The following is a 23,047-nucleotide window of genomic DNA, read 5'->3' as shown; positions in this document are numbered from 1 at the left end:
CCCCCCCACCCTTAAATTGACATGTTATCCCTACCATGACAAAGGTGGATAAAGGTGAAGAGGATTTCATGTAATGAAGTTACTTCATGTAAAGTAGGGTTGGGTATTAAGTTATATACAAATATCAGCCAAATTGCTTTTACACCAGAAATTCTAAATAGATGTAAAAAAGGATGAATAATGTAATTATCACTGGATTACAGATCAAACCCTGGCCAAGGGCTAGCGCAGCGGCTAGGACATATGTCCGACAAAACGTTTGAGCTAGGTGTCAGTTTGGTTCGGGTTTTCAGATTTGATATCTGCATTTGGTAGTTTGTCATTAGAGAAATGTGGTATTTGGAAAACGTGTGGCAAACTTGAGGCTGGATGGCTTAGTTGGCTGCGTGTTGAACTAGGAAAACAGGGTTCTTTTCCCAGAGGGCATAATGAGCTTCATCCAGTGTTGGTCCTTGGGCAAGACCCTTCATGCTATTGCCTAACTATGTAGCTGATTCATCAACCCTGCAACAGAGATCTTTTAAGAAGTTTTTAGCAATCGGCAGACATGTAGATCCAATTAAGTATTGAAACTCTTCAAGTAGTTCATTCACAGCTGCGCTTGGCACCAAAAAAGGTGCTTCAACTTTAGCAACAGTGAAGCTAACTTTAGGTTCAACAACCTTTGCCAAATTGGTTGAATTTTCATAAGAAAAATCTTCTAAATTCTTGCCCGACTAAAACCAAATCACTTTACACAATTCTCACACCCCTCGAGTTTATAAGCTGATACCAACATCATGCCAACATACCGTATTGTCACGACCATAAGGCGCACTTAAAATTCGTAAATTTTCTCCAAAATATACGGTGCGCCCTATGGTGCGGTGCGCCTAATGTGTTGTTGTGTGACTTCGGTAAACAGTACGTAGGAGAGGACAGCTTGAGAACGGTAAGGAGGGAAGTGTGGGCGTGAAAGAAGACACACACCCCCGAACATGCATGTGCATTATGCAGAACAACATCGTGTTGGCAACCTTAAAAAAATGCCACCTGCAAAGAGACACGCTTATGAAGCACAGTTTAAACTGCAAGCTATTAGCTATTCGGAGGGACATGGGAGTCGAACAGCTGCGAGAGAATTCAAGATCAATGAATCTATGGTTCCCAAGTGAAGGAAGCTGGAAAGTGAACTCCGACAAGTCGTGAAGACGCAGCGGAGTTTCCGCGGAAACAAGGACAAACAGGTTCTAGCAAGGTTCTGTGATGGTCCAAACAGTTCAGTTCTGAAAGACAATGCTCCGGTCAGAATTTCCTCAGAGGAGAAGGTAATGGTGAGCTGGAACAACATGACTGAGGTACTAGAATATTGAAAGTTTACTTCTTAAGACTTAAACCTTGTGTACTTTTGAATGACATGGTTGTGTGAAAGGGGTTGTCATCTCAAGTCTAGTGGCGTATTGTTGGAAATACACAACAGATAAACTTTTCCAATACCCCTCTCTGGTTGGGTCACCGTAGGCAACAGTGCCACAGTTATTGAGCCAAAATCTCTGTACTCATGGATTTATTTTGTCTTCGCTGTGACAACAAAAAAAACATTTATCTGAAAATCACTACCATCTCCTGACAGTCTGCCCGCCTTAAACTGTTCATTCGAACACCTTAAATCTGAGCCATCTGCTTATTGCACTGGTAGCTAAACTGTTTCAAGCAAATTAGATCAGAGCTTGTTGGGCACCGCTGCACGAGATAAAATAGGCAGCTAATAAATTATGAAACTGATGAAAACATTTCTCAGGGAAGCCTCTTGTGGGAACTGGGGTGAGCTTCACTAGTTGAGTGCTGTGGACATTAATTAGAGCTTCCCCTGCAAAGTAAGTCTGAATTATATTAATGAAGCAGCTTGTCTAATTTTAGCTTCTCTAATGAGTGCACAGGTGCTACCACTTCTTTCTTACTCAATATGAAATTCTATAAGCCTCATAGATCTGTCTGTAGCAATTATAAAGGATTTAAGTTACTGCTGAATTCATAAAGCCCTTCACAACATGCTGCTTACACCATCCCAAGGAACAAGCTGTAAGCTGACCATATCAAATTTAACAAATTTGAAGTTCAGGCTTGTTCTACAACATGTTAAAAAACCAAAGTGTATATTCAAACAACCTTTACTATAGTATAATCCATTAAGGACACAAATGTTGTGCCTTTTTCCATGATAAAAAAATCAAAATATGGAAGCATATCTGTCTCATAATTCAAAATAAAAGTCAATACCAGAAATGCTTTTTAATTTTCACAATAAAGCTGCGTTCTTTGTAGAGTGTCTGCCCTGTGTCTGGAAGGTCATGAGTTTGTTTGAAATACCGGAAGATATGAGTTCCGCCGAGCGGCTACATACATAGATATCTGGCATCTCCGTAATATACGAATATACGAAACGATCTTCTAAACGTGCTTTTATTAATGTTACGGTTATTATGAAGCACCTGTTCGCTCATCATTTTATTTATAATCCGTGTGGTCAGTGCTTTTTCTGTTGAAGATCAGAGCCGGAAAGACGCCAGGGTTAGCAGTATGCTAACACGGGCTAACAACATTAGCTTTGGATGGACATAAAATCCATGCGGGAAATTCTGCAATCTGCATCTTGGCTGAACGTAAATATGTGGGAATAACATCAGCCTTTATTTAGTCGGGACACGACTGGAAACACAAATCCACGTGATTGTTTGAACGGTTTCTAAGGACTGAGCTACATGTCTGCTTTGAAAAGCTAACACACTCACTGCCCGAAACAAAGCCGCTGTGTGAGCTGACGGTCCGAGCTCTGCTCGACCCGGTTCTCCTGAGTTCGGTAGCTCGTTCACCAAGAGCTGCGGGACGGATCGCAGTCCTAAGTTTCCCACACATAGCGCACATGTAACAAAGCATCTCCCCTTCCCCTCAAACACAAAGCTGTAAGTCCGCGCTCCACCGGTCCACTTGACCAGTTAAGTGCGGGAGCGGACTACTTCTGTTCTATTTCGTTTGTTTGTTTGTTTTTTGTTAAAGTCACTTCCCTCAGTTTATACTGGATCATCATTGATGAGTCATTAGTTGGGAAATAAAATAAATAAAGTAATAAAGTAAAATAATGAATAATAATTATATAATAATTATAATAACGAAAACCCCCCCCCCCCCAACGATATCATTGTCCATCCCGATGGTTTACTGCAAACATCGTCAACTGCCAATTTAAGGGACATCGCCCAACCCTAGTCAGAAACCTTATTTAGTTACTGAAACATTTGTGCGTGTAAAGAAAATCCCTACTAAGATTTTGCTAACATTAGAATCTAAATATGTGACAAACTCATATTTCCAAGCCGTTCATGGTCTAAAATCGAAGAAGTCTTTGACAAGTTTATAAAGTTAAAGGACAGGGGTGTTGTCAATTATGTACATGAATTTTTATCTCAGAGTTTGCCTTTTTTATTTAGGATTTTTGAATTTTTGAGTTTAACCTGTTAAATAATGCCAGTGTGCTGTGTGTGGACATCCTACAGACACTTACGTATTCCATACACATCTCATATAAGCAGCATTCGTGCGTTGTCAGTTAGTGCTCGCTACCTTACTAACTACAAAGGTGCAACATAGATTGGCCTTACAAATCCCTTGCAACAGGCTTACCCCAGACCAGGGGTCGGCAACCCATGGCTCCGGAGCCACATGTGGCTCTTTCATCCTTTTGTTGTGGCTCCCTGTGACTTTGGAAAATAAGGAGTATTTATAATAATTAAATTTTATTTTAGCTTGTTCATCTGCTGGCTCCGAACGAAGCGCGTACCACGTCAAAACCAGCTTCCTAAATGAGCTCGTATTTATCGGGCGAGAACTGCAGAGCTGATAGCAGGAGGAGACACGCGGTCCGGAGTGATCTTCTGCCGGGAACTTGACGTACCACGGGGCAGAGAGCAACTCGCTGATGACAGAGAGTTCGCACCAGTGTTGCCAGGTAGAGTCACAGTTTTCCAGCCCAAAAGTCATCTGAAAACCCCCAGACCCAGCCAAAAACCGCCCAACACAACTTTTGTTGATGTTTTTTTTCGCACTGGACTGATTTAGCAAAATAAAATAATTTTCTAAATAAAAGATAGTTCAGACTAATACTAAATGTGTACACTATTGAATATTTCTTCAGCGGGCCGCCTTCTTCCATTCATTTGCTTAACCCGCTGTATCCCCGCTATAACCTGCGTCTGGCTCTTTCATCCTTGTGCTGCGCTGGAGCGCCCCGACTATCGTATTTTGCGCTCTCTGTGTAGGACACACTGAGGAGCGCGGGGGAAACCAACTCTCAGCTGCAGAGGATGTGAACAGGTGAACAGGTAGAGAGGAAAAGCAGATAGAGAGGCGGAGGAGGGGCTTTGGCTTCAAACTCTGTCAGATGGAAACACGGGAGTCAGATTGAGACGCAGCTTTCCCTGCGGGAGTTGAAGCAGAGACTTTCCCTGGGATGATTTTATGAACTCAAACATGGAAACATGATTACCAAGTAGAACTCTTCAAAATAATAAACCTGATCTCTCCACATTCTCAGTTTCTACCATGCATTGATAAACACATCGCTCCATGCAGCGATCAGACCAGAACTTCAGCTGGTGGCTCCTCCCAACGCGACCGCGGTATCATCCTTTTAAGAACACAATGTGCATTTGCAGTGATGTATGCTTCAGACGATGTCCGATTGGCCAATCTACATGTCAATCAAGTCCCGTACTTCTCAGTGAGGATTTTGATCGGCTGGTGGATTTTTAAGAACTACTTTTTTTTTATCTTTTGTGGCCCGCGATCTACACTCATGTCATTGAAGATCGACGTAATGAGCACCTTTGAATAATATATACATGTATAATATATATAGTGATGTCAAAACGGGTTGTGGCTCTGGGTGCTTTCTTTTCATTAGGGGCGGTCCCAAATGGCTCTTTGGGTAAAAAAGGTTGCCGACCCCTGCCCTAGACACATCAATGGTACAATCCATTTTCTTGACGTCTCTCAAGGCTCAAGGGAACTCTGCACCTCTAAAGATGCAACCACTCCTCTAAACATCCCTCCACGGCCCAGAATGACCCAAAAACCTGTGCAGCCCCCCCCCCCCCCCCCCCCCCAATGGATGTGAAAGGGGCTAAGGCTTTGCAAAGACCAAAGTGGAGGAGGAATGGTGGGCAGAAGAAACACTTCGTAGCGCTGCAGCGCATATAACACATCACCTGTGAGATTACAGAGTTAAGATGGTGTAGACATTCCTGTGAGCTCATACGTGTATACACACACTATTAAACTTGTGGGACCAATTGGCCAAAATGAAAACAACACCACAGCACAGCCAACAAGGCTCAATCAAATTGATTTAGAAATTCACGAGAGCCTGCTACTGCTTCCCTAATTCACTACGCCTTCACCCCTCCTCATCTTGTTACAATTTAAAGGAGTTGAGATGGCATGAAGATTAAAATTGCAGCGCAGTAGCTAGCGGGTCAGGCAGCTGATAGGCACAGGCAGCAATTCTCCATGCAGGAAGCTGCTTCAGGCAATGCTACAGGTAACAAACATATCAGTCATATCCACCGCACACCTGTTACTGTGCAGATGGGTAGCACTGGGAGAGAGGCAGGAAGAGCAATGAAGAAAGATGAGCAATCCGACAAAGAGACACGGGGGAACCAGACAAGGAAAGGGATGAAATGATATTTTTCTTGTTAAGATTGTTAAGGCAGATTGAAGAGGAGGTGAAAAGGCCTAAAGACAGAGGAGGAGGAAGGAGACAGCAGTGTGTTTCAGCTCTGTCAATAAATCTGCTGAGAGACATCTACCTTTTCTCATTCAGCTCTGCATAAAACTGGATGTCCCTCATTACTGGATGTCCCAAAATCTGAATGGTTCTAGCCCGGTTTGGCCACTGTCTCCTGAAAGCTGTCACCCTTCGAGCCCTGGTCTTCTATCGATGTCTGTGTAGATTCTCTTTTATTCAAATTGATTCCATCCTATAGTAGGTAAAACAGCAGACATCTGGACTTGGTTCACATGCTGTTGTCTTAAATGAATGGGTGTCATAGGAAAAGAAACCAAGTTTGCTTTAATGGTGACATGAAAACACCTGTAATAATGATTCTGATTTTTTTAAACTGTTGCTGTTAAAATGACAAGTGGGGGGAAATGAATGGAACAGGAGCGCGTTCGTGAGGGAGTAAGGCGGACAGCGGATCCACGAGCCGCATACGTTTATGATTGCACAGCTGGGGTTTTTGGCTATGTTTTTGCCATTGCATCGGCTGATGTGTATGAAGTTAAAGGTTCAGTTTATTGAATAATAACCAATCGAGGTCAGATTAGACTCAGACTTTCTTTCTGTTCTGCCAAATATTAATATCAAATGTGAACAACTTTTAAAATGTAACAGTAATAGAGCAGATCACCACTCTGTTTACCAGGGGTTCAAATAATGAGTAATAACACTGTCCAAACGTGAAAAATGTATTTGACTATAATTAGCAAACTAAGCAAAAAGTAAAAGTACTTCATTTTACATGCAATGAAAGTACCATCAGAATGATGGTATATAAAGTTAAACAGGCCCTGTCAACAAAAGATGAATAAACCAAGATATACTTATTTACTTTCAGGTTAGTGGTTGTTAAGTTGTTAGAAATATATAAACGGAGCTGAGCCCTGCCCTAAAATGTCCCTAAGTGTGAATGCAAGTGTGTAGGGGTGTGTAATTATGGCCCACGAGTGTGCGGGTCAGGCTCCGGCAGCCACGTGACCCTGAAACTGGTTTAGGAAATGGATGGATGGATGTGATGTGATATTATCTCAGCATTATTGTCACTTGGTGTTTTGTATCTATCAGCAATGCCTGCTTGTGTAGGTCTTGAACTGCCACATAGTTTTGAATGATTATCCATTATCATTCGTAATTCTATTGGTCTGATGTTCAATGTCCACAGAACTTAACTGAAGTTTACAGTCTCTGCATAGTTTAGATCAGTGTTTTTCAACCAGTGCGCCGCGGCACACTAGTGTGCCGTGGGAGATGGTCAGGTGTGCCGTGGGAAATTGCCCTCATTAACTGATCAAAAACATTTTCCATCTCCAGGATATCAGTTCTGTGTTCATCCAAGCAGGCCCTGATAAAACACTGAGTAGTTAGGAAAATGTAGGTTTCCACAGAATCTGGTGTCAGACCGTGGAACAAGTGAACGAAACAATGGAGCTCAGAGAAGCTATGTCTGTCTGCGTTCTGCAGATTTTTGCATTTCATCTCCCATAATGCATTGGGTTAAAGTGACACCGTCTCAGCGCACAATGAGTCTTCCTTTGACGTCTTGAAACCACAACGAACACACATCAAACAGTTTTTCAATCTTCTAACTTTTTTTTTACATCTTTCAGAAAAAACAGCTGCAACTTCCAGGTTTTTCTGCCACAATTATCACAGAAATGCATGTGAGATTGTAGGGGGGACTGTAGATCAATACAGACTATGAGTTTCTCCTTTAATTAAATTTTTGGATGCCGGTGTGCCGCAGGATTTTTGACAAGGTTAAAGTGTGCCGTGGCTCAAAAAAGTTTGAAAAGCACTGGTTTAGAAGGAGCTCAGTAATAATCCTGCCTAAAAATAAGATTTAAAACTTGCTCAAAATTTGACTGACTGGTTTAGTTAGGGCTGCACGGTGGCGCAGTGGTTAGCGCTCTTGCATAACAGCAAGAAGGCCCCCGGTTCAAGTCCCGGCTGGGGGACATGAAAAACACAGCATCAATGGGGGACCTTTCTGTGTGGAGTTTGCATGTTCTCCCTGTGCATGCGTGGGTTTTCTCCGTGATCTCAGGCTTCCTCCCACCGTCCAAAAACATGCTACATAGGTTAATTGGTAACTGTAAATTGTCCATAGGTGTGAGTGTGAGAGTGAATGGATGTGTGATTGAGGATATTCTACCCTGCGACAGACTGGCGACCAGTCCAGGGTATCCCTTGCCTACGCCCAAGTGGCCGGGATAGGCTCCAGCAACCCCGTGACCCCGAAAGGGAATAAATGGTTAAGAAGATGAATGAATGATGAATGAATGAATGGTTTAGTTAACTGACCAACCTCATGGGGTAAGACACACTTTAAAAAAAAAAAAAAAAAAAACATTTTGTCTTACAAACAGATGAGAGCTGAAGGCCTCTTGTGTGACATAGTTTACTGTTACAACAATGGTTCTGAATATTCTGACACACAAGGTGTATGTTAGTATAAACCCCTTTTGTAATTAATACTAAACTTTATTCATATTAATTGGGTCAAATAAATCAAGTCACAAAACATGGGTTCAATAAAGTTTAGCATACTGACTACCACAGGAGAGAATGTTAAAGACGCCCCCGCGATGCACAACAATCTCTAGGGCTGTGTGCGATATAGAATTTTTATATCACAGTAGTAGTTTTTGTAGTTTTTCTCATAGGAGGCAATAACGATATAGACCAAATAACTGTATTTGTCAAATATGTACCCTCTGTTCATAACAGGAATATGTAACTATCAGCAGGTTAGGTTAGATTGAAATATTTATTTCCTGTTTTATACGTAACAGATGCACTGAAGGAACATGACAGTATTTCTTTCAGATAACTAAGAAAAGGCAGATATATTACAGACTGCACTGAAAAGTAAAGCAAAAGCGTTCAAGTTTCTAAAGAGAACATGAATAAAACAGAATGCTAAACATTTTGATGAGTTCCATTAAAATACATTAAATCTACAAATAAACTCTAATGTTTTCGAGTTTTACAGGACAAACATAAAACTGACAACCATTTTTGTCAACATCCTGAGAATAATCTAGGAACCAAAAGCAAATAGTCTGAGTTTCTTCTGGTAGTTTAGACTGTTGCTGCTGTGCAGGTCTGACCTTTGTTGTTTCTGCTGGAGAATCATTGTTTTTTTTTTCAGTTTGAGATTGAACATGCTTGGTAACTATGCTTCAGGTGATAAAAATGGTTGGTGGTATTTCCCGTTGTAGAAGGAACATGCCTTCTGCTCAGTTTGAAGTGCACGTTACTCTGTTTTTGTCGGATTTTAAATGCCTGGAACACCTCCACACAGAAGCCCACATTTAATTTTTGAGTCATCAACCAGACACATCATTTTACGGGTCTTTTGAGAGTGAGATTTTAAATATCATGAACTCCTCTCTACAGACGGGTATTTTTCCTGCTGCCTTTAAAACAGCAGTGGTGAAACCGTTACTCAATTCTATTCAATTCAATTCAATTTTATTTGTATAGCCCAAATTCACAACAAAAGTTGTCTCCATGTGCTTCGTAAATGACAGGTCTGTAGTTTTTAATAACTACAGACCTGTGTCCAACTTTCCATTTTTAAGCAAGGTTTTAGAAAAACGTTTTTATTCAGCTGAATGAGTTTCTCTTACAAAACAACATTTTTGAGTTAAACCAGTTAAACCACAGTACTGAGACAGCCTTGTTAAAAATCATTAATGATGTCAGGTGTGCCTTGGATTCAGGTCAGATCTCAGTACTAGTTCTTTAGATCTAATGCAGCTTTTGATACTGTTGATCACCTGATCATTGTAAACAGACTCAAAAGTCTTGGCCTTTCAGGGACTGTTCTCATGGAGAGGAACATTATGGTAAACATGGACACAAACTATTCTGAGGTCCATGAAATTAATTGTGGTGTGCCTCAAGGTTCCATCCTTGGCCCCTTGCTTTTTAACATTTACATGCTTCCTCTGGGTAATGTCATTAGAAACCACAACATCTGCTTTCATAGCTATGCTGATGATACCCAGCTGTGCATAGCTATGTCTCCTGATGACACAAGACCAATAGAAGCACTCTTTAATTGTATTTTAGATGAGAAATTATGGATGGCAAATAATTTTCTGCAGCTCAACCAGGAAATAACCGACATTTTAGTAATCGGTCCTGAAGCCAATAGAGAGAAACAGTTTCTGAAGTTAAAAGAACTTTCATTAAGTCATTCAGAAACAGTGGGAAACCTGGGCCTTATTTTTGACTCTAAGCTGACTTTTATCCCACATGTAAAACAGGTGGTTAAAACTGGTTTTATCACCTTAGAAATCTGGCAAGGGGTCCGCCCACTCTTCTCTCTGGCTAATATGGAGATGCTAATGCATGCTTTTATCATGAGTAAAATTGATTACTGTAACACCCTGCTCGCTGGTCTTCCAAAAAGCAACGTTAGGAACCTTCAGCTTTTCCAAAAGTCTGCTGCACGATTTTTCACAAAGACCAGGAGGCGGGCTCACATCACCCCAATTTTATAATCCCTGCATTGGCTCCCCATACGCTTCAGGATTGATTTCAAGCTACTTTTAACAGTTTTTAAATGTTTTAACAGTCTTGTGCCTTCTTATTTATCCAATCTTTTAGTAAGATATGAACCCTCTCGAACCCTGAGATCCTCTGGCACTGGTCTGTTAACCATTCCGACTGTAAAAACCAAAACCTACGGACAGGCTGCGTTTCAGCACTATGGCCCCCGTTTATGGAACAGTCTGCCAGAGAACCTGAGAGCCGCAGAGAGCATTAATGCTTTTAAGAAAAGGCTAAAGACCTATCTTTTTAACCTGGCTTTCAGCTAATTTTTACTACCACTATTTATTTATTTATTTATTTATTGCATTTATTTATTTATTTTTATTTATCAATTTTGTCTCGTTTTATGAACTTACACTAGATTTTAATGTGTTATTTTATTTTTAATTTACCTTATTTCAATGTTTTATTGTTTATTGCTTTTATCAATATTTTTACTTTTTCATTCTCTTTTATTTTTCATTCTCTTTTATTTTTCATTCTCTTTATCATTTTTTAATTTTTTAATTTTTCCAGTGCTTCCTCAGTTGGAACCTCTCCCTCTGGGTCGGCTTCTGTTCAGCCACTGCGGCTCTGGATGGAAACCTGCATCACCTCTTAGCTGTGGTGGAGCGGTCCCCGTCTGTGATGCTGCATTTGGCTGTCTATGCAGCTGTGAATGCTGGGAATGCCTCAGGGTTCCTCCAGAAGAGGTGGAGGAAGTGGCGAGGGAAGGCTGGGGCATTGCTTGGACTGTACAGCCCCCTTGACCCAGTCCTGGATGAGTGGAAGAACATTTATGGATGGAAAACTTTGTCAATATGCATGTTTCATTTTGACAGTGTTCTTAGTGCGTATTATGGCTTCAGTCAGATCAACATGGGGCAAGATACAGTGCCACACCATGTCTTTCATTCACGTTTTACCAATGTACTGAGACTGTGAGTATTTGTGTATCTCAGACTCTAAATTCACACATTTCTGTGTGTGAAATCATAAACAGGCTTCTGTGCGCCTAACACCCACACAGTTTCAGAAAAATACTCAATGTTATCGGCATGTACAGTATTTGTATTTCAGGAAACCAGATAAATCCTTTGGCTCTGAATGGGTTTTCATTTAAAAGCATTACTCCCACACTAAAACATGGTCTCATTTTGTTCAGTAACTGCTGTTGCAAGATTTGAGGGCATATTACATGTTTCTTTACATTTTACCACATTGCAGAATTAAGCCAAAAATATGTCTGTAGTTTCATTTAAAAATGAAAATTGTGTTTTTGGAGTCTTTAATATGATGGAGGACGTATATAAAGACAATTAAGCTTAAAATTGAATTTCAGAGTATTTCTTTATTCAAATCGTTGTGAATCAGAAGCAGATGATAAAACTTGTAGCTGTGATGAACGTGGTACAATGGGTGGGCCAAAGTCTCCCTGCTCTGCTCCATTCTGATGTATTTACTTGCAGACAAACAGATACATGAACGTCTTTGTTTTCCTCGTCTGAGCTGGAATCTGGATCAGAACTGTACTTCTGGATAGCTCTCAAATTGCTCGATATTTTGTTGTACCACTAATGTTAGCTTGTGGGTGTGATGGGCTGTAAGCTAGCTGAAGAGAGTGTATACAAATGGATGATGGGAAAGGAGGAAAGGCTCACTCTGCGCCAATAGTTCTGCCCTCAACTCAGAGGTGAATTTTCGAATGAACTCCTGCTGCTCTGCAGAAACTATATATGTTCTAAAAAATGACCCTTTTTTTTAAAATTTTGGCTACAAACGACAAAATGATAAATGCGGGGCGGCAGTGGCTCAGGCGGTTGAGCGGGTCGTCCAATAATCGAAGGGTCGGCGGCTCGATCCCCACTCCTCCCAGACAATTGTCGTTGTGTCCTTGGGCAAGACACTTCACCCTCCTTGCCACCAGTGTGGCTCCACTGGTGTGTGGATGTGTATGAATGATCCCGGTGATGGTCAGAGGGGCCGTAGGCGCGAAATGGCAGCCACGCCTCTGTCAGTCTGCCCCAGGGCAGCTGTGGCTACAACCGTAGTTACCATCACCAAGAATGAATGAGGAGTGAATGAATAATGGACACACTGCAAGCGCTTTGAGTGACTTGAAAAGCGCAGATAAATCCAATCCATTCTTATTATTATTATTATTAATATTAAATAAAGGCCACTGGGAACACTTTGAAAACCGATCAGACGATGATTGGACTGGGACTTTAAGAACTGATGAAGTACAAAATGATCAAAAAGTAAATGATTTGCACTTTTTCTGTGTAGATCCTTTTTTCACAGACAAAAAATTCATTCGAAGTACAGAAGAAATAGCTTGTGTTGTTTACTACTGTGGGGGTTGTTTTGGACAAGTAGCATCCATACACTGCAGTATTACTCTTCAAAGTCACTGCGGGGTTGACACGGGGCAGCCTAACTCAGCATCGGATTCTCTGTGTGCTCTTGAGGTGTGGGTATTGTTGTGAGCACTGCATCTGTTTGTGGTTTGATGGATACAGAGACAAAAGGAAGAAACTGATTGGCTATTCCAGTCACGCACACAGCATTCTTCTCCTCAGCCTGTGACAGTACATTTCCTTCCCCCTTCATGCTGTCTGCCTCTTCTTTTTATTTTCCAGCCCTCTCTCCCTCCTCCCATCCTTTCTCTTCTGAACTCAGAAGCTCCTGATGAAGTCCAAAAAACTTTTAAATATGACTAAAACCTTTGGTGTTTCTTGTTTCTACTAGGGCTGCCTCATCTGCATTTACTGCATCTTTTTCTTTTCCCCCTTCCTCCTTTTCACTTCTCACACACCTCTACCTGTTTTTCCGGCCCTTCGCTCTGCTGTATGTATTGGTATCATTAACACCCTTACTATGATGGATGGCGCCTGGAGGCTGGACCCTGACGGGGTGGGACTCTGCCTGAGCACACCATGATTACATCCATCACTAACACAGCCACAAGCATGGATGTCTACACACATGTCCTCATACACCTGCACACACGTTCACACCAGTGTTCATTTACAGCTGAGGCTAAACAAGTGATGCAATTTAGATGACCGTTTAGGCAAAACATTTGCTTTTGGAATTTTCGTTCTCCTTCCTTTACTTGTTTCTTCTTCCTCACAGACACGCCAACATTTGTGCTCAGACACACGCAGTGTTTTCAGGCTTTTAAGAGGTTTGTATTGACTCAGTGCTCCACAGGGAAGTGAATGTCAATAGCCTTTCTACTCTCATTTCGGACAGACCGGCAGCCCGATAGACCATTGGGTGCTAAAAGGGTTTATTTCAAGACCTTGCAGAATCGTCGAGCTCTAAACACACACAAAAAGTTTTGCACTTGGAATGTGGTCACGTGTTTTTGTTTGATGACCTGCTTGAAGCAGCTACTGCATTTTTGACAGTGTGGACCCCCGTTCCACATCATCACCTTGTTCTGTTTAGTGCTTTTCTAGCTTGGGTTGTTTTTTCTTCACCTACTGTCTTGGGACGGCTAGCTAAGACAAACCCAGGAACAGGATGACTCTGACCAATTTTCCAGTAGATTTAATAACAAATCCAAGACACGTGGTTCAAATACATTAGAAACACCAAAGGACAGCGATTTAAATAATGACAACAAAGGGGATAACTCAAAGCAGCTGCAACCCTCTCCAGGAGAACCTGGGGGGGGGGGGGGGGGGGGGGGGGGGGGGGGGGCAGAAGAAGTCCCAGCTAAGAGACAGAAGAAAAGAAAAAAGAAAAACCCAGAAACCAAAGCACAAGAGGCAAACCATAACACTGATGAAGCAGGGGGGATACTGGGGGGATAACATGACAACACCCTCTTTCTTTTTTTTATTCTAAGGCAATCAGTAAGGTTGGCTGCCCACACAACTGCTTCTACAATCATAAAAGTTAGCTTGGACTTAGCAAAACAACATCTTCAAACACACATTGAAGGTGCAAAAGACAGGTAACATTTACCCACAATGCACGTTTACCAAGGAGCCAAAAGCAATATATCATGAGAAAAGGAAATGGCACAAGGACTTTGCTAATTGCAGTCATTGGAATGATGTCTCCAATCCACCGTAGAATGTTACAAAAACAGCAGGTTCTGTAACCCTTCTGCTATCCTAGGCACTTTAACATTGGGAGTTGGGTCATCTAGACCCACTAGACAGTGCTCTGAACCTTTTTTCTTCAATGATTTGTGATCTTCACTGGTGTCCATGGATTACATGAAATCTTTCTACCTTTATCCACCTTTGTCATGGTAGGGAGAACACGTCACTGTAAGGGTGGAGTCATCTAAGATAGCACAAGGGTTAAGAGGGACCAGGCTACAGACAAAGCGATGGCGCCTGCCATCATCGGTCTGAAGCAGAAATTGGTATTCTGAACTAATGTACTAGGCTACCTTAAAATATGTTAGAATATACCTATAGCGGAAGTCCAGGGGGGATCGGCTGACATAATCTGTAAAAGCCCAAACACAAAAATGCATCAGAAATGTATTTTTTGCTTGGACTCAACTGACATATATCCTATATGCGTATTTGCCTCACAAATACACATTGTATTTATCATTCATCTAGTGCTGGAGCGTAAAATTGTTCAACTGGAAGCCCCCATGAAAATAACTACAACGGGTTTTTATTGGTTTCCAGGGGGATTGAAGAAACAGTGTCACAGGCTTTGGCAGGTCTTCTAGTTTGTACTGTTAGACATGAAAATCCATCAGCATTTTGCTTACGTTGCCATTTCACTTCAGTGGAAGCAACCACAAATCACTGAATAATTCCCCGGGGGGTGGGGCTTGGGGGGGTGGGTTCCTCCATTCAATCAGTGTTGGAATGAAGGACAAAATGCTACAGCAAAATGGCTCTGTAGAAGCCATCCGAGATGTCAGAGACAAAGAGAACAACACAGAGGAGCTAAGAATACCTGTGTATCAGTCACTTGTAAAACGTATAATGCAAAGTCAACTCTTTTTTTTTAGCTTTTAAGTGTCTTATAGTTACTTTCTCACAAAAAACAAACCCAAAGTGGTATTTTTTGATTATTCCCTTACACCCTGCTCAATGAGCACCAGCCCCTTCCAATCCACGAAAACGAGCGTGTCCTCACATTGTGACATCACAAAGGGAAGAACAACTAATCCCAGAAAGAGTCTGGGCTGCCCCCCCCCCCCCCCCCCCCCGCTAACACACACACACTTTCTCCACAGACCTAGCGGTGATCGACTAAAGACTTTTCTTTGTTATGCACTATATGCACATCAATATTTACAAAAGTTCTCATGTTGTTTGTTTTCGTGAGAAAAACACAGATATACTGCGGACGGCTCTAGGTTAATGTCATGAAATGGGCGGCAGATAAAGGCGCTGCCTCAGAGATACAGTCCTCTAACTCTAGGGTAGGAAAATTTGCTGCAAAAATAGTTAGTATTTAAAAAAATTATATTTTTTAGTGTTCCAAAGGTAATATATGATCATATATACGGATATAGTTTACTCTGACAGGTTTTAAAATGCAGGATATAGGCCCTTGTTAATGAAGGAGGTACATGTTGTGGGATTAAAGGAAACAGTTGGAGACAAGACTGACTGAGAGACATTGAGGTGAAATCAGAGTGGAGTTTATTTAAAAAGAAAAGAAAAAAGCATAAACATAATCTCTCAGCCAGCACTGGGTTTCCTCTCTGAATGAAAAAGACAGAAATACATGCATTCTTGAATAGGTCCAATTTACATGTTTGCACATTACCATGGCAGGAAAAACACTTGTGCGCACACATACACAAGACAAGGAAATGGAAAGCGAGATTTGTTTTCATCTCTTTCTTCATAAAACATGGGAAAGAGGGGAACTCCCCAATGATACACTGAAGCTTTGATATCCACGGTCTGTAAATAGGTTAGGTGAGGAGGATGTGTGTGCATGATACATTTTGCTGTGCACACGTGTCTGTCAACTTGTGGGTTAACCTACTTCTGGGATGAGGTTGTGGTTGTGTCTGCATGTGTGCGTGTGTTTTCACAGATTTCTGCTTCAGTCTGGCAGTGAGCTTGTGCACTGCCCAGAGACGTTGTGTAGCGCCTCTTTCCATGGTCCTCCTTACGTTCAAACTGGTGGCCTTACTTACTTAACTATGTATACTAAGTGTTTGATTTTTGTGTCTACTTTAGAGTGATTTAGCTACACGAAAGAAGCAAAAAATAAGGAAAGATAAAAAAATAATTAAAATAAAATAAAATAATCAGAGATTCTGAAAAACCATGGTATGGATTACATGGAGAATTTTCTATAGATTACTGGATGGATTACACGATGAAGCTAATTTTATAGAACATATCTTGAAGACTATTCTCTCATATTTAATGATAAACATGGACAGCTTGAAATAGTTCACAAATTTGAGGTTATTTTCTTTTCAGACATAAATGCTTTTAACATGTCCTGGCCTTCATTGGACAGAAGCTGGGAAGGCTCCAACTATGCAAATTAGTTATTATAGTAATTAAATTATACTGGAACTTGAAGTTAAAATAGTTTTTATGGCTTTCATTTCAGTAGAAAATGTAGAAATGTTGTATAATATACCGTTTAGTCAATTGTTGGTGGTTTTCATTTGAACCTATCGGATAACATAAAGCTGTATTGAATTGAAGGGGTTGAAACTGCTTTGGGTTTACTGGTTTGTGGATGGTCGTGGAGAGGAACAGCTGGTTCAAGGTGCATCTTAAGAGGAGTGCGGACGTCACATGCAGTTCAACTGAGGCTTGTTGAAAATATAGCATACGATACATTACATAAATACTTTGCAAAGGATATGTGAGGTTAATGTAAGTTGCATGCATGTATGACGTACGAGTGATGCTGTCGTGCCCCCTAACACCACTGTCTAGTCCAGTGTTTTTCAACCAGTGTGCCGCGGCACACTAGTGTGCCGTGGGAGATGGTCAAGTGTGCCGTGGAAAATTGCCCTCATTAACTGATCTAAAAACATTTCCCATCTCCAGGAAATCAGCTCTTTGTTCATCCAAACAGGTCCTGATAAAACACTGAGTAGTTAGGAATATAAACGATCATAAAATACTTTTTTCGTTGTGTTTATTTGATTCTATTAAAGACATTTTGATAAGAATGACGGTAACGCGAAATAGCTGCAGCTATAACTGTGTAAGGAAAAGTCCCGCAGCTTTTACTGTCTCCACGACTCCACCAATCATTCTTGAAGGCTTAATCACATGTCATCAGTCTGACCAATCAGAAGTGGTTAAAGTCTCCACTTCCTTGTTCCAATTTAGCTCATAACTCAGTCAGTTCCGACAAAAACACCAGCTAAAGCTCGTCTTTAGCGGTGTAAATTTCCACAGAATCCGGTATCAGACCGTGGAACAAGTGAACAAAACCATGAAGCTCAGAGACGCGAGTCTTTCTGCCGTTTTCTCGCAGTTTTCACACTACATCTCCCATGATGCATTGGCTTAAAGGGACAGCGTCTTGAAAACACAACGAACATACAGTTTGTATGTAACTTAACTTTTATTACATCTTTTAGAAAAACATCTGCAACTTCCTGCTTTTTCTGCCACAATTATCACAAAAATGCACGTCAGATTGCCGGGGGGGGCTGTAGATCAAAACAGACTATGAGTTTCTGCTTTTTTTTTTTTTTTTGGGATGCTGGTGTGCCGCGGGATTTTTGTCAAGGTTAAAGTGTGCCGTGGTTCAAAAAAGGTTGAAAAACACTGGTCTAGTCATTAGTAAGGTGCGAGTATTGGCCCCTTACTGACCATGTACTAATGCTGCTGTGAGCTGAGGATTCCACGATCATCTACTGCAATAAAAACCCACCCACTGTCATTTGAGTGACAATTTTGATCTTATATGTAAAAATAGAAGATGACGTTCATACTGGTCATAAAAATTCACCTCCACTGCAGTTGTCACAGATGTTTGATCTGATCCCGTAGGTGTTGCAGCCTTTGTGTGAGCATCTTTGTATCCATTGTAAATTTGGTCTACTTTACATTGAAATGAATAGAGATTGACTTGGTTGCAGAGCAAGATAAATTTTGATTATTTAAATTGATCTGACCCCAGTTATATCCCTATACGAGCCTCAAGTAACAAATTATAGGAATGCAGTTATCTCAAGATGGAAAAATTGGATTTATTGTCTGATGCAACCGTCCTCTGTTGTGGTTTGCCAGGCTGCCATTAAGAAACCAAACATTCAGCTGAGTTTCCTTAAATTTGACTGATATCAGCTTTAGCTTTAACAGAGACATTAAAAGTCTTCATGACTTCAAGAAATGTTTTAGGAAGATTTATTTTCTGCAAATTACTGAAGTCGTCCTTTGCTCTTTTTGAAACAACCTAGAATTTACTTTGTCAAAACAAAATAAAAGAAGCGTAAACTTGGCCCATGACAGGACAAAGTGGAACACAGGCGCCCACCTACCACCAGAGGCAAGGTGGGGTTCAGTGTCTTCCCCAAGGATGCATTGACTCATGGGTGGGAATCGAACCTGCAATATTACGATCATGGGTCGACTGCCCTACCGCTGCACCACGGCCGCCCCATCTCTTTTGTAATTTTTTTCTCTGCTTTTTTTCAACAATGATTTTCATACATTAATTTGTTAAAAGCATAGAAAGAAAGCAAAACTCCTGAAACTTACGTTGGGACAGTGAAAAAACGAATAAAAGCCAAATGACTGTAATGAATATACTATTGGTCACCTCAATTTCGGAACAGCAGTAAGCAGCAGAGATTTTTGTTTGACTCTGACCTCCAACTTCTTCTAGCGGCTGGTTGTAAAATCTCCCTCCTTCCAGTTTTACACACTTACTAAAGAGGAAGACGGTGTCTGTTATCTCTTTCACCAACAATCACGTCACGTCCTCTAATCTTAGTTGATCTTTTACTCTCCCTTCCCCTGTCCTGTTTCTCTCTTCACTCTGCTTTGTCTTTTGACTGCTGGAGGTCAGTGGATACATTTATCTACCAGAGCTTACATTGTGGTAGGTTTTAGATTTTTGTTTAATTGCTTTCTGTTCCTTTTCTGGGAGGAACAGACAACTATTGACATTTTTCAACTTGTGCTGGATCAGTTGACATTTAAAGGTACATTTAACCCTTCAGAGTTTTTAAATTGAGGTTTGATCATCCGTGAGTCCGTCTGTTGTGCAGTTAAACAAAAAAACGTTTAAACATCTGATCCATGTCAGAAAGTAATGTGTTTTAACCTTTTGGACAAGGCATCAGGGTTATTCATCTACGAGTATGACTCAAGGAAAGAAAATGCTGCTGATAAGACGCCAGGACACAAAGGTGATAGAGGCAGGGTGTGGCTTACATGCTGGGAAAGAGCGAGAGAACATTGTTTAGTCTCCTATGTTTCATCATTGAGATGGCAGGAGAGCTGAATAATTGGAGGCTCTAATCAAACTTGGAGCCTGCATGATGGACAGTCTGCAATTTGCCAAGAAGTGTTGATGGTTTGGAGAACTGCAATCCAGACAGAGAGCCAGTCCCATCTCTTCTTATTCTCTGCCTTTAAATCCTTCTTTTGTCTGACAGGCTTTTCCGTAGCTGCAGATGATTTGTGGGCACTAAGCTTCTGTTGGCAGCTCTTTCCTTATAGACTCACACATATAGCATACTGTATCAAAGGTGCACACACACACATGCAAATTGTCACATCACCCACTTGTACTTGCTGGCAGCACACTAGTTGAGAACGTCCAATTTATGGCTCGTTCCTCTCTCCTCAAGTAGTGCAGCGGTCTAAATCCAGACTCTAAGCTGTGTTCACATCCTGCTAGGCTGCTGCTTTTAGCTCACGAGCCCATTTCAGGTCAAACCACCACTACTGTGCTCACCATGTTTTTTTTTTTGCTGGGACTCTTTCCTTCATTTTACTCATGCATATATAGTGATTTGTTCTGCAGAGGCTCAGCATAGACGCCTTTTCTGACAAATTAGCCTGTTCCCTCCTCCAGAGAGGAAGGCTTTCGATGTTGTCTCCAGAGAAACAGCCGCATGTGTGGAAGGACGGGGAACAACACCGCTCCTCAATTCAGCAGAGGTTTTAATGCCATGACTAAACAGACCAAAACCTAGAAAAGGGTCAAAGACGCTCTGACACAGAAAACAGAGAAGCCACACCTTATAGAGGAGCCTAATGAGAATAGAAATCAGCTGTAACTCTCACAGGAGACCTCAGGGAAGGGGAGGAGAAATCACAGCTTGTCAGATTAATCAAACATTTAATGACAAAAACAGCCCCCAAACATGGACTTTATAGCTCTGTTTACCCTTTACTTGCCTGCTCAGATAAATGTTAGAGCACAATTTGAAAAAATGCAAGTGGATGTGGAGTTGAGGAGAGAAAAGCAGAAAGGCTCAAACGGATACCCAGAATTCTAAGATCCTGTTTACAGTTGTTAGCTACGTTTTCACCGTAGGGCTGGAGATAAGAAAACACACACACTTGAGGGGAATCATGGAAAGATCCGCTACACAACGTCTCACTGCAGCAAAAATCAATGGGGGGTTTGACAGAAAAGAGTGGTGCAGCGGTCGACATCTGATCAAAAGATTGCAGGTTCATTTCCCGCCTTGCCCTCATATATATCGAAGTGTCTTTGGGCAAGACACTGAACCTCCTCCTGATGGTTATAGGTTGGTGACAGAGTTTGGCAGTGGAGTGTGTGAATGAGTGTGTGAATGAGTGTGTGAATGGGTGAACGGGACTGAGACTATAAAGCGCTTTGGGCCTTCTAAGAAGGTAGAAGAACGCTATGTGAGGGTTAATGGCCGGCGAAGTTTGCATTGTCACTTTTTGTCACTTTCGTGTAAGCCTGAACCGTCCGACAGGAAGTGCGTTAAAAAGGGATAATGCATACTTTGAAGGCCATTAACCCGCTTATACCATGGTCACTTACAAAATAAATAAATAATAACCAGTTTTTAGTCCTTAATTCTTGTTTTTTTCGGATTTGGATCGCTTTTTTCACAAAAAGCGTACTATTTGTTACTGGTGTGGCGCCTTGTCATGGTAACGTGAGGAGGCGCCGCACCAGATTCTGCGATGTAGAGCGATATATATATGCTGATCATCCCGATGGGTTAAATAAAGCATCAGTTCAGAGAGAAAGTTCACCTCTTTCCTCTTGTTTTTGTCAAGATGATAAAGCTAAAGTTTGTTTTAAAGAAGCTGGCACAGTGATACAGAACATTTAAGCTAGCTGACCGGAACTTCTTTTTTAGGCGTACAGTTATTACTGTGTGTTATCACTTTTTAATGCACACCCAGCAGCCAATCAGAATCAAGTATTCTCCCGGACCATGGAATAAATAAGTATACACCATTTACCACAAACAGGCATGCAGACACACTCAGAATCTCATCCCAGAAATAGGTTAACCCACAAGATACGATACAGTTATTCAACAGACAAAGTTGAGCCAAGTGACAGGATCATGAAAACAGGTCATGCTTTAAAAAAGTGAACCAAGTCTTTTTAAATAATTTTCCACCCTTATATTTTTACCCATGGGAAGCCATTTTTACCCTTTACAGCCCCTTTTTCTCTGTGAATCAAAGATACAACTCTAGAAAATTCAAACAATGGACTGTAATGCTTGTACTCGTGATTTAGCAGTCTGTTTTTCTTCACTTCTCTTTCTTCATTTTGTTTTTCTTTGTGTCTTTATGCAATTGGAATTTTGAATGAAAGTGAATTATTAAAGGTATGAAATTCTGGAACTCCGTCTGTGTCGTTTTTCTCATTTTAGCTGGAAGTGTTGAGGGAATTTCGTTTGCTCTCTCTATTTTACATACACGTGAGTCTTCGGTAGTTTAGCTCCGCCATATTTCCTTTTTAATAAACGGCTCGAGATTCAGCATGAAAGCTTTTCCTGCAGCAGAGAAGCCGATTCGGAGTACAGAGCAGGAGCAGAGAGTGGCAGACACGGACCTTCTCATTGTTGCAGCTAAAGCCGCTCAACTCCATCCTGTCAATTCTTCTTTTACTTCTCCTGTTTTTTTTTCCTTTCTCCCTTTTACCCTTTTGCTCATTATCTTACTCCCCCACGCTATGTTCTCTCACCCCTCACTTTCTTTGCACTCTGTTCATTTCTTTTCCCTGTAACCCCTCTTTCTTCATGCTCCCTCTCTCTCCATCCATTTGGTGGAACAGTGCAGCTGATAATGCCTGTAATTGGAGTGACTCACACTTTTCCAGTGTGTTTGGACCAGATAAAGAATATTGTCAGCATTTTGCCGACATGGCCTCTGCTGGCACCATTAAATGGACTCTGTTCTGTTCTGTTCTGTCTGCAGCAAATTAAAAACCTCTCAATTCATCTGTTCTCGCCCGAGGCTTACAGGGGCCTCCTATTCAAGCTGATGCACCATGGAAGGGGGGGGGGGTGGGGGCAGATAATGCCAAAGAATTCCCTTTTCCCCAAGAAACACCGGTCTTTGGTTTGGCACAAGGAGAGGTCAAGTCAGATTAGATCAGAGGGTATTCAGATGTAACCCTTGTGCTATCCTAGGCACTTTAACATTGGGAGTTGGGTCATCTAGACCCACTAGACAGTGCTCTGAACCTTTTTTCTTCAATGATTTGTGATCTTCACTGGTGTCCATGGATTACATGAAATTTTTCCAC

The 23,047-nt window shown here is 41.4% G+C and overlaps 1 protein-coding gene across 20 annotated transcripts in view; it reads left to right on the top strand.

Moving 5' to 3' along the window:
• The window catches only part of dab1a (DAB adaptor protein 1a), a 93,808-nt gene that overhangs the window by 17,385 nt on the left and 53,376 nt on the right, over window positions 1–23,047 (top strand). For 3 of the 20 annotated variants that reach the window (XM_078945620.1, XM_078945617.1, XM_023953988.2), the window contains exon 1: window positions 19,271–19,390. The exons of 16 other annotated variants lie outside the window; for them this stretch is intronic. The gene's annotated coding sequence lies outside the window, so the exon portion shown is untranslated. Of the gene's footprint in view, window positions 1–19,270; window positions 19,391–23,047 lie in introns of those variants that run through there. One more of the 20 variants, XM_078945613.1, reaches the window with a different exon arrangement.

Source organism: Oryzias latipes, chromosome 4 (genome assembly GCF_053564925.1).
Source record: "Oryzias latipes strain Hd-rR chromosome 4, Olatipes_Hd-rR_3.1".
In the NCBI taxonomy this organism is placed as follows: domain Eukaryota; kingdom Metazoa; phylum Chordata; class Actinopteri; order Beloniformes; family Adrianichthyidae; genus Oryzias; species Oryzias latipes.
Note: the sequence above shows the minus strand (reverse complement) of the source record. Positions and strands in the feature narration are given on the sequence as shown.